This window comes from Physeter macrocephalus, chromosome 17, assembly GCF_002837175.3.
Source record: "Physeter macrocephalus isolate SW-GA chromosome 17, ASM283717v5, whole genome shotgun sequence".
Lineage (NCBI taxonomy): Eukaryota > Metazoa > Chordata > Mammalia > Artiodactyla > Physeteridae > Physeter > Physeter macrocephalus.
Window position 1 is genome coordinate 31,122,392 of NC_041230.1, and position 9,294 is coordinate 31,131,685.

The 9,294-nt window shown below is 37.8% G+C and overlaps 1 long non-coding RNA gene across 1 annotated transcript in view; it reads left to right on the plus strand.

Moving 5' to 3' along the window:
• The first annotated feature begins 3,388 nt into the window (after positions 1 to 3,388).
• Positions 3,389 to 9,294, plus strand: part of LOC114484017 (uncharacterized) — a 398,215-nt gene continuing 392,309 nt past the window's right edge. The window contains exon 1 of the long non-coding RNA XR_003676450.2: positions 3,389 to 3,543. This is a non-coding gene — a long non-coding RNA (uncharacterized lncRNA). The remainder of the gene's footprint in view (positions 3,544 to 9,294) is intronic.

Below are 9,294 nucleotides of genomic sequence, written 5' to 3' on the forward strand. Positions count from 1 at the left end.
ATCTAATAGAATTATTCAGAGATTAATGTCATGAACATTTATTGAATTCCTACTATGTGTTAAAGCACAAGGGTAGCATTAGGTCTCTACTAGGTAATTGAGGAAGCTTGGGTTTATAGCCAAAGGAATATTTGAATGTCTGACTGTGGTTGTAGGAGACCACAAGGGATAGTGCAAAACCTTCAAATTTATAGAAACTGTGATATTTCTACCCCTGGGCCAAAAGGGATGTGGCAAAATCAGAAATCAGAAAGAGACAGTCATATCATATCTTGTGAGTCAAAATATGGTTTACACAGTTGCAATATTGGTATCACTTTGAAGCTAAATAGAAAGGAAAATTCTCAGGTCCAACCCGAAACCTAAGAATTAGAACTGCATTTTCATAAACTCCCAAGGTAATTTGTAGGCATGTTAATGTTTGAAAAATACTGGTGTATAGGATGCCCCTTTGGAAGTAGTAATCCCAGGTAACCTGGGACACAACCAACTCAAGGTAATCTCATAGGGAAAATACTGGGGAATAAATTTCTGACCTCACTGTCCCACTGAAGTCCTTTGATCCCTGATGGGGGTCCTCACTGGCCAAATTTAATAGGAAACAAAGAGCAAGGAGAACTGTTGTTGTGATTTATGAAGATCAACTACCCAGGGCAGAGGATTGAAGGGGGTGAAGAAGCAAATGGACTTGGAGTGGGAGTTGGAAAAGGTCTGGCACAACTAGGCTAAGCCCCACAGATATAAAGATGGATGATGTGGTCCCCTGACCTCAAATACCCCAACACAATTTTTGCAAAATCATTTTCTATATTACAGTCACTCTTTTTTTAAAAAAAATAAAATTTATTTATTTATTTACTTTTTGGCTGCGTTAGGCCTTCATTGCTGCACGCAGGCTTTCTCTAGTTGCAGTGAGCGGGGGCTACTCTTCGTTGTGGTGTGCAGGTTTCTCATTGCGGTGGCTTCTCTTGTTGTGGAGCACGGGCTCTAGGTGTGCGGGCTTCAGTAGTTGTGGCACGTGGGCTCAGTAGTTGTGGCTCACGGGTTCTAGAGCACAGGATCAGTAGTTGTGGTGCAAGGGCTTAGTTGCGCCACGGCATCTGGGATCTTCCCGGACCAGGGCTCGAACCTGTGTCCCCTGCACAGGCAGGCAGATTCTTAACCACTGCGCCACCAGGGAAGCCCTATTACAGTCAGTCTTAATATTGAAATTGTGAACAAAGTTGATACTAATACTATTCTAATGTAATGTCCAACAGACTATTCATCTTGAAGACATTTTACATAATCCTCTGGTTCTAAGTAGATACTAAAAAATGTTTTGTCAGAACTAGCTGGCCTGGCTGGGATTCTCATATATATTTTTCTATTTACCTTTACTATCAGAATCATAGCAAATTTTTCCCTTACCTTTCGGTAGTGAGTCCCTCATTACTATGTGATTTCTGATGTCCTGGATTTCCTGCTTTGTCTGAAGCCTATTATGTTAGATTAAAAATCTTACGTAATTTTATCAAGCGAAATTGAAAGTCTGGTAATATGGTGGCACTTCCCACTGTTTGAGTTCAAGACTAATCAGTTTCTCAAAGACTGAATTTACTAAATGAGAGCTTTTGAAAGCACAAAACGCATCCCATAGTTATCTGTGCTAGTAAATTAGAGGTGGTGCTGCCCTGCTACGAAACCCTGGGATCCCAGGCATACTGCTGCCCATAATAAAATGTGGCTTTTGTACAAACCATAAATGGTTTAGGCCAGAGCTGAGGATGAGTGGGAATGAGATCCCAGTGAAGACTTCTATAATAAGACCCTGAGCCCTCACAAGAATTGGAGCAGGTATCTGAACACCCTGTACTGCAGAAACATAATGTTATAATAGGACATAAAAAATAACTACAGTATTATTGTGTGAGATTTATGTCAAGCACTGTGAAAAAAGCTTTATGTACATTACCTCTTATACTACTTAAAACAATCCTATGTTATAGGGACCGTCACTCGGTGAAAGGAATCCTAGGACACCAGCAGCGTCTATGAGGGACCATTCTCACTTGGCTACGTTCACTTGGCTTCTCACATTGTGCTTATTCCATCCAGGCACATCTTCTTGCAAATCAATCAGTCAATCCACGTTTGTAACAAAAAATAAATTTTTCTTCTGCAAAATGTAATCAAGTTGAATTCTTATATATTTGTTTTTAGTTTTTTGGGAGCATTCTTCATATAGCATCTTGTTTGAACCATAGTCTCTAATGAATATAGCCATGAAGACTAGGATATTTATCTTACACGGTCCTTGAGTGATTAAGAAGACCCTCCAGTCCTCAGCAAATTTTCCAGTAAAAAAAATATGCATTATTTTTTTTCTTATATCATTGTTATTCAAAAATGATTAATAGAAAGTAATATAATGTGTTAGCCACATTTAAATTTTTAAGGGCAATTCAGTACTCTTTTTCTCAGGGAAATGTTCAGGTAGAAAAAGTTTCCTTAAGATCAGTTAAACTCGTTTATAAGGTAAATGTATAGAGAACTAGTTAACTGATTAAAATATTCTATTTTACGGATAAAGCACAGAGATATTAAAGTGAGTTAAGTTTCCTCATTCGGTAAATGAAAAATTTAGCTTTACTTTTGTATTAGAATATTTTGAAGTAATATTTACTTTAGAGGTTTAACAACGTACCTTCTGGAATTGTGATTATGGAATTATAGTAATTCTTTCCTCCCTTTTCTTCTTCTTCCCATTCTTACAACTTTCTGGCAGACTGGTGGTGGTGGGATATGTATGAGAATGGTTACTGAGTTAGATGGTGGAAATCATTATGTTTGGATTTTAGAGAGTTGTCAGTATTACCCTAAACACAATATCCATCATCACTCTTTCCTTGTTTTCTAATCCATTTGAATTGTCAGAAAATTGAGGACTACAGAGTAAATGCATCATGTACAAGGAATAAGGACAGAAAGTTCAGTTCACGAGTTGTTTATCCCAGAGACTTACTGGTTGTTTTTTTTTTCATGAATAATAGACAAAAAATGAAGATCTAGACACAAGAGGGAAAAAACCCTGTATTTCCCACTAAAAACATAATAACAAAAATAGGATAGTGGTTAAGAGTCTGGGTTTAATGGCTTCTGATTGTAGCTTTGCCATTTCCTAGTGATAAAACCCTGGACTTTGCACTGAAATTGTCAATACTGCCATTGTTTATACTTGAGTCTCTTGAAAACATCTGATCTTCAAGTAGTTAGTGGGCACCTTCTTTGAAGCAAACAATAAGTATCAGTGGTGTGGCAGTGAGAAATAAAGCTCTCTGACTTATGGGAGCTACACATTTTTATGGAGGGAGATTTTTGATATTTTTAATTTTCATCTGTCAGGTGGTGATAAAGGCTACAATAAGGCTAGTCAAGAAAGACCTTTCTGATAAGGAGACACCTGAACACGTCCCTCATCCCCAGTCTGGTGGCTGACAGCCTCCTCCATCTCAGGCAATGGACGCTCATTGAGTACCATGGATGTAAAGGAACAGCAAGAAGGTAAGTTTTGCTGAAGTTCAGTGCAAGCTTTCTGTATTTTTATTTGCTTAATCTGGCAACCTTACTTGGAGGCTTACCATGCAGTAAGGGCCTTGACCTCTACTCTGAGTGAGATAGGGAGCTATGAAAGTATTTTTAGCGTCCTGTTTTGAAAAGATCACTCTGTGTCCTGTTGAAAGTAGTCTATAGGTGGTTAACAACAGAAGCAGGAAAGCAAATTAGAAAACATGGAATGATGGCAAGTTTGATCAAGGTCTTGTCATATGTTTTGCAAGGGGATGTGACAAGATTTAATGATGGTTTGGCTGTGAAGTTGTGGGAAAATAAACAGAGGTGTCAAGGACAGTGTCAATTATTTTGTTTGAACAGTTGTGTCACACAGTTGTCCTCACCTAACCACTAAACACTCTGCAGCTTTGTATGTAGTGCTAGACCTTTTGCTCCCAGGCTGGAAGACTTTGTTCTTCTTTCTCTCAATTTCCTCCTCAGAGTTTTATGGTGTGGATCTTGGTATCTTCCTGTGTAGGTTGCAAAAGTAGGGGGAAATTGGCCCAGCTATTACAAGATGATTTGTGGGCTGGCAAGGGTTAATGGTTGATTCTGTGGATACTCTCTCTGTGTACATATATGTACATATGCCTATATAAATATCTATATATAGATATAGTTATAATTCTGTCTCACTTTCTTTCAAAAGTGTTTTTCATATCTTCAGGAGGATGGTTGATTTTATCTAAAAATGAATATAAAAGTCTTACCTAAATATTTTTATTTCATTTATATTAACCGTCAAAATTATAGTAACTAATATGTTTGTTTAAATGCGATTGTTTTGTGTAAGTAGCAGCTGGAGTCAGTTAGAAGACTCTTTGAAGTATACATATAAAAAAAATACAATAGACTCATTCTAGAAATACATATTTATTTAAAGTACTTATGGATGATTATAAAATACCGATCATTGAAGTATCTTCCAAGTGGCATTTTATGTTTAAATTAAAAGAAAACAGCATGGGTATTTGATAATTAACAACATACATGGATCTTCAGATTGGAAATAAGTTGAAATACAATTATTAGTATCACTGACAGTCATTCAAAGGTTGAATTCAGATGAAAAACAGTGATAAGCTATTGACTTCTCAGGAGAAAAGGAGAAAGAAGTTCCTGAGGAAGAGGAAGTATCTAAGGGTTGATGGGCTTGGGTTCTGAAGACCAGTAAGTCTCTGCAAGTCTCCCTTCAGTGAAGCTGAGTATTGTTTATCATTATGGGGGAAAACTGAAGCCATGAGAATGCATCCTGCTCTCTGGGAGTTGGCTCAAGCTATCCCAGGGGGCGGGGAACATTTCTAACATGGTTGATACAGAAGTGTGGAGAAACGGTCATGCTTTGCCTCCTTCAAGGCGCATGGAAAGGGGAGAGAGAAGAAGAGAAGGCGAAGGAAATGAATAGCACAGCTTGGATTATGAAGAAATAGAGTTAGCAGGCAAATTTTTAGAGGGAACTTTGTGCTGATTGGCCAAAATGCCCTGACCATTATCCAGTATTTAATTATATATGTATATATATATATATATATATATATATATATATATATATGTTCTTTTCTACTTATAAAACTAGTTATTACAAATTTTATTTGATGGGTTAGTGGGGCGGTTGGCTGTATCTCTATTTATTTGAAATGTAAGTGGAATGTTTTTTCAAGGGCAAATCTCAAAAGAGACGATATTGGGTTTACTCGTTTCTTTATGTACCTATGTGTGTACACCTTCCTTTTACTGAAAACCGTATATGCCAGATTCAGGCATTGTGCATGCAGGATTCAGTTAATCTTCACAACAATCTTAATGTGGAAGTCAGAGCTGTCTTTTTTACATTTACTTATGAAGAAGCAGAACCCCAGAGAAGTTTAAAACTTTATCAAGATTATGCAACCAGTAAGTGGAAGCTAACATTAAACTCAGGACTGCCTGACTCTAAGACCTAAGCAAATTCTAAAAGGCTGTACTGCCTTTTGAATGCTGTATATATTATTTGTACTTTGTACAAAATGACCATATAATTTGTATTTCTATCTGAGATATTTTTGTCCAGGACAGATACTAAATAGGGGTACAACAGATGTGAACTAAGACCGTTCCAGACAAATTGGGATGTGCAGTCACCCTAACTGTATGTAATGACTGTGTTACTAAGATAATATAATACACCTACTTGTAGGGTTCTTCTTGAAAATCTGAACTATTACCTAATCTACATTTATAAAATGTAGTCTTGCATCCAATTTGCAGGAATTACTCATCACAAATGGTTGATTTCCTGCCTTTACTCAGATTTGTGTAAGTGACTCAATTATAATCAAGACACAGCAGAGCAGGCAGTGTAACTATGCAATCATCAATATGGATCTCATGCTCTGATGGGACGCTTCTCTGATACTAAGGGAAAGCTGAAAAGAAGGCAGAGAGTAAATGAAAGATTTGTGCTTCACCATTTCTGAAAAACCAATAGTGCATGTTTTTCATTTCACTGGGTCAGTTCCCCATATTTGCTATCTTGGCACATCTAGGTATTTTGGTGAAAAGCATCAGTGTGGAAATAATAAATAGGCCCTGGTAGTGAACATTGCAATTATAAACACTTTAATGCATATGAGACATAAGGCTCATCAACAGTAGAAGTTGATCATTGGCAAATAGATCTTTCTCTAGTCATCTTTTGGTGGCATCTTAGAGAAGAGCTGAGAAAGCTATGGTGGCCTAGCATCAAGTCCCAGGTTGCTGCCTTCCTGTTGAGCCTTGGGAATGTGACTTTCACTCTCTGGACTTTTATAAAATACGGCATTCGTTCAGTAAGGAAGAGGGGTGCAATCTAGAAAACAGGCTGTCTGGACTGCTCTGATCCCAGGTGCCCTTATGCAGGGCACCACGTGAGATCAGGGGTTTCCCAGTGCATGTTTTCCTCCACATCAAGATACCCATCAGTTGAAACAGGCTCAGCAGTGTGAGTACAACTGCGCGATTCATTAGCTGTAATGACTGGCACAGAGCCAGAAGCACTTCTCAAGGAGTTGGCAAATATGTAGGCTTGGATTTCTAAATTATACAACCTCCTCTAAAGGTTCTTACTTTGAATAGAGTAGAGGGAAGAAAGTCCTTCTTGCCAAATGCAATCTGCCTTGAGTACCACCACCAAGTGCCAAAACCAGACTTATAGTTACACCCCTTTGCACTAACCATGTCATACCAATGTAGGAGATGGTCTGTAAGCAACTTTGTAACTTATAGGCTTTCTTCAGTTGCAACTTTTAGTATCCTTAAGGTCAATTGTTGCCAATTGGTATTAAAATCATTCTAGTTTTCCTCAATATATATATATATATATATATATATATATATATATATATATATTTAGCTTTTTGACATACTCCTGTTTTTCTTAGATTACTTTTTAAAAAAATTCTCATTCATTCTAAAACAACCTAGGACCTACTTTAAACATATTTTATTTACTATTTGTGGGATGTTTACCTGAAAGAAGGAGATAGTTCCAAGATCCTTTTGGTCAGAGGATTAAAAACCCAGAGAGATTAATTACTTTGCTTGTAGGAACACAGTGATGGATGGCAGGTTTGGAATTGGATAAAATGTCAGGAGTCAGGATATTCCAAAAAGTTTGTGGGCTTCCTACCTTACCATGACATCTCTAGGTGCTGAAAGTAAACCTTTTTTTCTGATTCCTTTTTGGCTGTATTCTTAGGACTAGAAAAGACTGTAGCATATGTGAGTGCTCAATAAATATTTGTTAAAACTGGAACAATTTCACAGTGTCAGTCAAAAGAGGAATGCAGATGCTCAGATCACAAATAAGAACACATTGAAGCAAAATGTTAGGAAGCTAATATAACCCCAAGAATATGTTCTTTTAAAATATTTGCCTTAAAGTTGAATGCATATTTTCTGGATACATATTTGTACATTTTTGCATACATTTCATAAAACATACTAACTATGAAAAGATTGTAATATCTGCAGCTTTCAAAAGGAATCCATCCTATAATGGAACATAGAGGCAATTTACAATTCTACAGGTTTGTATTTGGGAGAAAAAAAATAAAAAGACCTGTTTCTTTCATTGGTACCATGTTTTATATAGACGCTTATAAGCAGTTGGAGGGTAATGACAGAGACCAAAGAAGATAGTTTGACAGGAAATGTAAAAGGACTTGGGATGTTTGGCTCTACCATGATCCCCAGAAAAGAAATTAGCCTTCACCTGATGAAACTATATGACTTGGGGGTTTAAGAAGAAACTTCCAAATAATAACCAGAAGAAATTGTTTAAAAAAACTTAAAATTGGTTCCTTCTGGGGAATAGGTATATCTAGATGATTGATTGGAAAAGGGCAGAAAATTTTATATTCTATAATAGGTTCTTCATTCTTTTATTTTTAGTATTTTAAATCATGTGTGTATATTGCAGTGATTAAATATATTTATAAAGTGTTTAAAAGAAGACTACAGAGTAAATAATTATTTCCACTGTCAATAAATGGTTCTTTTAGTTTAACTTAGTTTTTTGTGCAATTGAGTAGTGTAAAGCATAGATCTAAAGGCAGAATCCCCTCTCATTAGTGACCAGTGAAAATGGAACTCTAAAACCTGAGAGAGCTAGTTCTGGACTTTTTAGACTCACCCATAGCCGGATTATCCTATGATGTTTTTTTCATGTGAAGTTGGTTCCATCCATGTCCACACATTGGCTTACACTTAGAGAGAAACGATTCTTGAGCTCCAGGAAGTAGCTGAATCATAGTAGTGACCTGAAGAGGTTTTATTTGCAACACTTTAAGAAAAGACAACTCTCCGTCTCTCACCACTTTTCTCAAGGAATCGCTAAAGTTGATGCTTATTCAGCTTTCCATACTCCAGCCTTTTCAAAGTATCTGTGTACCTTTATGATATTCGTTCGGGACCTGTATGATGCGTTCTGTAGTAGGCTAGTTCAGTACCCAGGTCTGCTGATGCCCACCCTTGTGTTCTTATGTTCATAGCAGTAGTTCTCAAACTTAACCAGGGGTCAGAATCACCTAGAAGCCTTTTTAATACGCATATTTCTGACTCCCATCTCCAGAGTTTCTGATTCTGTTAAGTCTCAAGTGTGGCCAGAGGATTTGCATTTTTAATATGTTCCTAGGTGATGCTGCTGCTTCTTTGGGGGGGTCCCACTTTGAGAACCACTGGTTTACAGGATGCCGCTGTTCCTCTTCATCCTTAATATGTTTGTAAAGGGCTTGTTATCTGTGGATTAGAGTGGCTGTAATGGTTCTTTAGGGGACATGAGAGTATTATCATGATGCCTTGTGCCCACTTTCTCGCCTGTGCCCAAGAAATGGAAGCATTTCTCAGAGACATGCAGCATCAGCCTTAACCGATTCTGAGAAAAAGTTCAACGAAAATCGTTCATCTCTATCCCTTTGGCAACAGTGTTCACCACACACCCACCTCTGTCAGACTTCACTCAAACTCAGCAAGCAAAGAATTTCTGTTTGTCTCATCTGGTACTTTTAAACCTTTAACACATATTGACTTCCCACTGTCAAGGACTTAAGAATTAAAAAGTCAATGGACAGGGGCTTCCCTGGTGGCGCAGTGGTTGCGCGTCCGCCTGCCGATGCAGGGGAACCGGGTTCGCGCCCCGGTCTGGGAGGATCCCACGTGCCGCGGAGCGGCTGGGCCCGTGAGCCA